At 36.0% G+C, this 6,978-nt stretch overlaps 1 non-coding gene across 1 annotated transcript; it reads right to left on the bottom strand.

The window, feature by feature from the left end:
- Window positions 1-3,457: 3,457 nt before the first annotated feature.
- Window positions 3,458-3,564, bottom strand: LOC143847600 (small nucleolar RNA R71). The gene has a single exon (XR_013235129.1). It is a non-coding gene; the product is annotated as a small nucleolar RNA R71 (small nucleolar RNA).
- Between the last annotated feature and the right edge of the window lie 3,414 nt (window positions 3,565-6,978).

Raw genomic sequence — 6,978 nt, forward strand, 5'->3', positions numbered from 1 at the left:
AACCTCACAACCCCTTGTTGATGACAGATTGCTATGGAGACTACGAGTCCCTAGGCGACAATATAATCTATCGGAATAAGGCCACTAGAACTGACCGTGTCGGCAAAGGCAACAAGCTAGTTGGGAGCTGGAGTGCCTTGGGTTAGAAATTTGTAACAATTAATAATTGAAATAATTGACTCACTTTGATGAACACATTTATGTGTGAATGGTAGGTGTAAAGAGTATGCATATTTTATATTTAAAGCTGTACTACTAAGGTATTTTATTTATTTTTGGTATTTCAGGGATATTTCTAGATTTTCATAGAAAATGGAGCTAAAGAGGCAAATTTTCAAAGAAAAGATCAAATATGGAATCATTATCCACTATGGCCCATTGTTTGAATGGATTGGATCATTCCATGGAATCAATTTAAGGGGTAAAATTAATTTGAGCAATAAGACAACAAAATGAATGGTTTGGATCACCCCAAATTGCCTAACCGATCATTTCTTCCCTCTTCCCAATGATTGAGCTTTCTTTCTTTATCTGGGTTGTTTCAAAAAAAATAAAATAAATCAAGGTACATAAAATGGATGGTTCAGATTACCCCACCATACCCATGCTCTTTGAAAAATCTTAATTTTTATTTAAAGTGGGACCCACCCTTTTCTTTGTAAACAATTGAGCTTCTAATCAAATGGGATGACCAGTTTACACCCTTTAATGGATGGCGAGGATCAATTTTGAGGAATGAATTAAGGGGGCATGGCCCAATATTTATTTTGCAGCCAATCTAATGGAGGGTTTGGATTATTTAGTGGAAACAATGTTCTGATGCAACCTTGGTGGACTTATCAAAATAGATGCAACATAGATGGGCCCCACATGGTGACCGAACATCTAAGGCAGGAAAGAGAATATTGAAGCTTGAATTCTTAATTGTAAAAAGTGGGCCCCATGTCAAAGGAAAATCCAACGTCCATATATGATTCGGCTGATATTGGGGACACGTTATTTTTGACACACGTGTGGGGTCACACATTAGAAAACGCCCACCTAAAGAAGTTTTTCTTTTTAACAGTAACTTGCTTTATATGAATCTTGTTCTATATGGCAAGTTTACTTTGTCGGTTGGAGAGGGGCATGTATGCATGCACTTGTATGACAAGTGATGTCCATCAATTTTGGCATCTTGCCTATGAACGTACAACCTTCATGCAATGGTGGGACCCACTTGGAATTGCACAATTCCATTTGATATAATAGCAGCCACTCCCATGTTTTTTTTTATTTGAAAATGGTAACATTTTATTTAAGTGTATTGCTAATACATGCAAAATCGTGGGACCCACTTATATCTATTCACAGCACTGTTTTTACGTGAGGGTGAAGTTGCCCATTTGAGATGAAAAGTCATAATACATGCAAGTGGGACCCACCAAAGTAGAGAAAGAAAGTTGCAAATGTTTTCACACATCAAAGTCAAGAAAGGGAGAGTAAAAGTTGCCCAAATTACTTAGACAAGGTACAAAGTTGCTGAAATTAAAGGAGAGAGATATCCAAGTGGAGAGAGGAAAGTTAACAAGAAAAAAAAATATAAAAGGGAAAAGATAGGAACGAATTGGAAAAATTAATTTTTTTTTTGGGCACTTAAACTATATATATTTTAGACTCTCTTCCTTACTCTCTCTCTCTCTCTCCATAGACCCTCTTTTCTCTAAAAGTTCTTTTCTCTCCCATGCTCTCCTCTCTCTACACACTCTTTCTGTCTACTTCTCCACCATTCTCAAGCTCTCTCTCTCTCTCTCTCTTTTAGGTTTTCTTGTTCTTTTTCATGCTCTTTTTCTTTTCTACTCTCAATCAAGGATCAATCATCCACCGTTCATTCCAAGGTGACACTAAAGCTTGAAGAGGAGGATTTGGCCAAAGTTGGAGGAGAAAAAGACTAAGTTCTATTTAATTTTTGTTATTTATTTTAAGTTCAATTTGATGTAATTTTGTTTCAATTCAAGTTAGTGAAGAAGTAATTTGCTTTTGTTTCATTTCCTTTCAAGTTCTATATGGCAATTCTTCTTCCATCTATCTCTTTTTTTTTTCACTTCTTCATGAATAACTAAATCCCAATTACTTAGGGTTTAGTTGAAGCCATGGGGAAGGAGAAATATTTATAATTAAATCAATCTACTCAATTTAAAAATTGTGTAGGATTTTATGTTTGGAAAATCACAATCATTCATGCCATTGGCTTTCCCCTTTCGTATGAATGATTGTTGATTACCAAATATAAAGTTCTATATAATCAATATAAATTGGAGAGTGGATTTGATTAATTACTTATAAGGAATGACATCCCTTTGATCTTATTCCTTATTGACTAATTAATCGAATTTTCAACCCAATTCAAGAGTTATTTTAATTAATCAATCTAATCCAAACCCATGGTAGATTCTAACCCTAAGTAATCTTTTATATTGAATTAAGATTTTTACACTATTCCAAATTACTTTTGTAATTTTCCAATTAACTTAGGCCTTTAGAATTTTGGTTCTCTAATTAAATTAGATAAGTAGTTAAAAGAGATCATTAAAACCTTGGTACACTTTGCCTAAATTAGGATTTTAAATAAAAAAGATCTTAGTTAAATTTGATTCTTAGATTGATTAGAATATACGCTTATATATAGTGTTGGCTCCGAGGTCAAGTCCACGAAAATCCTGAGTCAATTCCTGGCAACATTATATCATAGCTAGTATTCTAATCGGTACAAGAATAGGACAACTAGATTTCTCTTCCCTGAGTTCGACCCGTATTTACACGATCCGTGCACTTGCGGTTATTTAATATTACAATCAAGTGTTTGGCGCCGTTGCCAGGGAAGAGAGTTGCATTAGAATCTTAATTATTCGAAGTGTTAGATTAGTAGTTATTTTTAGTTTAGTTATAATTTTGGTTTCTTGCCTATCCATCTCTCTTACTTGGCTTTCTTGTGTTTATGAGTGCAGGTTGGGTGCGTAACTCGGCCAATCGACTAGAAAGAGCAAACCGGTTAGAGACGGTAGAAGACATCGCACCAAATCCAAATCAAGTAGTCATGGCAGAAGAACAAGAGCCGCCCAAGAGTTTGCGCGATCGCTTCTATCCGGCCCGAACCGTGCAACCTTCTTGCATTAGATTGCCGATTGCACAGGGCAATAATTTTGAGCTAAAATCGCAATTTATCTCTTTGCTTCCTCATTTTCATGGTCTCCCTTCAGAGGATGCTTATTTATTTTTGCGTGAGTTTGAAGATGTATGTGCTTTGATTAAGTTGCGACAACTTACCGATGATGCGGTAAAGTTGCGGTTTATTATGTTTTCACTCAAGGATGGAGCCAAAAAGTTGCTCTATGGCTTACCAACGAACTCCATCACTACTTGGGAGGAGTTCGCCGTCGCTTTCCTAAAAGAGTTTTTTCCATTACATAAAACTAATAAGCTTAGGAACGATATTTTACAATTCAAACAAAAGCCATTAGAGTCATTTTCTAAGTTTATGGAGAGGTTCAAAGACCTACTCCAAGAGTGTCCTCACCATGGAATTGATTTGTGACACTTATGCCAAATTGTTTATGAGGGCATAGATTACCAAACAAAGCAACTTCTTGAGTCCATGTGTCCTAACGGTTTTACATCTTTCACGGATGAGCCCGCGGCATGGAACTTCTTACTTGATTTGGCGGAAAAAATAAGAGAGTGGGAATCCACTCAAGACGGTAAGAGAGCCACTTCAAGCAAGGGATTTATTGTAGAGGGTGTCGTGGCAAAAGAGGCCCATCTTGATAGCCTAATCAAAAGGCTAGAAGCAATAGTTGTCAAAGGACCATCACAAGTCAATCAAATTGCACATAGTGTTTCCATGTGTAATTGGTGTCAAGCCACGGACCATGTCATGGAAGAGTGTCCAACTCTTGCTAAATTTGGTAATTCTAATGAGAATGTGAGTGCTCTTTATGCTAATAATCCTTATTCTAGCACTTATAATCCAAGATAGAGAAATCATCCCAACTTTTCATGGAGTCAAATTGGACCATCTAATTTCCAAGGCCAAGGCCAATTCGGCCAACCTAGGCCCACCTTCCCTCCCACTTTTGTTCGGCCATCCCCTTCCCCTTCTACTTTTCAAAACCCCATGATTAATAATGTTTCAAATCAGCAACCGCCGGGTTTTCAAAAACAAGGAGAGTCGGCACGCATAGCTTCCTTAGAAAAAAGCATAGAACTTCTCACTAGCACTTTCATGACAAGTCAACACAACATGGAGAAGCAAATCTTCCAACTTGCCATGGCATTATTGCATGAGAGGGAAAAGGGAAAGATGCCAACTCAACCCGTTCCTAATCCAAGGAATGTGAATATGAATGTGAATCAACAGGTACCGCCAAATCAGTTGAATGCCATTCAACCAATTTTGCCGCCGCAAGAGCCCTCCAATGAATGTAATGTCGTATATGCTTTAAGAGTGGTAGATATTACCACAAGAAGGAGGTCAGATCTGAACCTTCTATAGATATACAAGATTCATCCAAATAGGTAAGAAAAGACTCCCCTCCAATAGGCTCGATTGCGGAACCCAAACAGGTAAGTGAAGAGCAGGCCGTTTCTCCACCTGAAAATGAGTATGTGCCTAAAGCTCATTTTCCAAGGAGACCTGCTAATAATAAGAAGGTGGATGCCATGGATAAAATTTTAAGTGTGTTTAAACAAGTGCAAATTAACATTCCTTTATTAGATGCGATTTCTCAGGTTCCTACTGTAGACACCCCATTTTGCTACGCTTTAAAAAGTAAAAGATTCGGTAGTATCATCGAGTTTTGAATCCGTATTCAGCATTAGATTATGCATCCATGCATTTTAGGGTAGATTTCATTTCATTATAAGAGTTTTGAAGTTGATTCGTAATCCTGAAGGTCTCTAGGGGGTTCTTTTGGCCTCTGAAAGATGAAAGTTCAAGTTTCCAGGCAAATGAAAAAAACCTGCTATTTTTAGAATTTTCAGGGCTTCCCTCATTTTTGCCTATTTTGCACTGTTGGGGTATTTTGGTCATTCCCGATGTGTCTCGTTTGACCCCCGAGTTATATTTGATAAATCTTGAGTGATTTTACAAATTTTTGAAAAAGCTCCTATTTTTATAAACTCATGGGGCTTCCAAATTTTCATCATCTTATGGATATTTCAATTATTTCTCATATGTCCAAAACCATCTCGAGGGTACGGCTGATGGATTATGAGTAATTTCGTAAGTTTTGGGAAACCTGCTAAATTTAGATCTCTCAAGATTTTCTCTTAGTCTTGCACTTCAGGGGTATTTTAGACATTTTCAAACATATCATATTTGGTCCCTAAGTTGTGTCTAAGAAATCTTGAGTCCGTTCATAAATTTTCGAAAATCTGCTATTTTTAGAATTTCTCTGGGTTTTCCCTAGTCTCGCCAAATTCTAGCACATCGGGGTAATTTGGTCTTTTCCTGTGTATTTCCTTTGATCCCCGAAATATGTCTGAGAGATTATGAACGATTTCCTGAATTTTGGAAAACCTGCTAAATTTAGAATTTCTCAGGAGTTTCGCTTAATTTGGAAATTCTAAGTGTTGAGGGCATTTTGGGTATTTTCAGAGGGTACCAAATGATCATGTTTGATATTGCTCATCAAAAGGACTCAACTTTAAAAGTTTTTATTTTTGAAGTTTGATCACAAAGACTTTCCATTTTTAACATTTCCCTTTAGGGGTGAACTAATTTAAGGTTATTTTGGTCACATTTGGATGTGTAATTGTCAAATAGGGGCATTTTGGTCCGAAAAATTATTTTTCCAAAAAATTTGGTTCGATCATGTGTGAGGGATGGACCATAAATGTCAAATGGGTTGGGTCCATATATAGAATGTTGAATTTAGAAAGATTTTATTGAATTTTTACGGAAAAACCCAAAACCCGTGTGAAAATGCCCATTGGGCTAAAGCCCGTAAAGATGGAGCTCATGTGGGTTCACCCATATGGGTCGACCACCATGGTAGGCGCCCCACATGGCTGACCCACATGAATTGAGCATCCAACCTTGATAATGTCACAATGGTGACATCATATATTTTAAAAGAAAAATAAAAAGAATAAAAAAAAGAAAAGAAGGAAAGAAGGAAAAGATGAATGATTGCTTAAAAAAGGTTTTATTCCAAAGAAGCAATGTGGAATAAAGAATAACATGTCTTGATTGACAGTAAATTAATATTGGAATCAAATCCAATTTGGAAACAAGAAAGAAAGCAAACAAGAGGGGAAAATTGAAAACAAGCAAAAAATGAGAGCTCTCACATTGGGAACTACTATTTCTCTCTTAACCCTAGCTTTTTTGTATAAAAATCAAAGCAAACAATCCTAAAAAAGATTGGAAAAATATCAAAATTCATTTTTTTCTCTCTCCTCCCAAGAAGAAAAAAATAAAATAAATCTCTTTTCTCTTGAAGTATGATCTCTCTCTCAAGTGTTCTTAATAAAAAGGAATTCTTGAATTCCTTCTTCTCCAAGGCATCACACAATTAAGAAATATTGGAGTGTTCTTTCTACCTTTTTTAGAGTATAAAGGGGTTGGACAAAGTGTATATCTTGGATCACCAACCCTAGAGACAAGGATCGCGATCAACTGTAAGGATTCCTCATCTTTGTGAAGTAGAAAAAGCATGCTAGGGTTTTAATTTTGATGAATCAAATCAACAAGTTTTTCTTTGAAATTCCAGTATGTTATAATATAGATTATGAGTTTTCAAAATCCAAAATTTGATCTAAAAATTAATTTTCCTCCATTTAAAAATAATTTTCTTCTGTTTTTATTCAATATGGATTTAAATTAGATTATCAAAGCAAGTGTTTGAAAACATGGTTCTTTTTAAAAGATGATATTTTCTGGGTTTTATATAAAATACAAAACTACTGGAAACTTAATTTCCAACCGCGGTTCTGCCG

Source organism: Tasmannia lanceolata, unplaced genomic scaffold (assembly GCF_043159265.1).
Source record: "Tasmannia lanceolata isolate RefF3 unplaced genomic scaffold, GAP_Taslan_0.1 ptg000015l, whole genome shotgun sequence".
Classification (NCBI taxonomy): domain Eukaryota; kingdom Viridiplantae; phylum Streptophyta; class Magnoliopsida; order Canellales; family Winteraceae; genus Tasmannia; species Tasmannia lanceolata.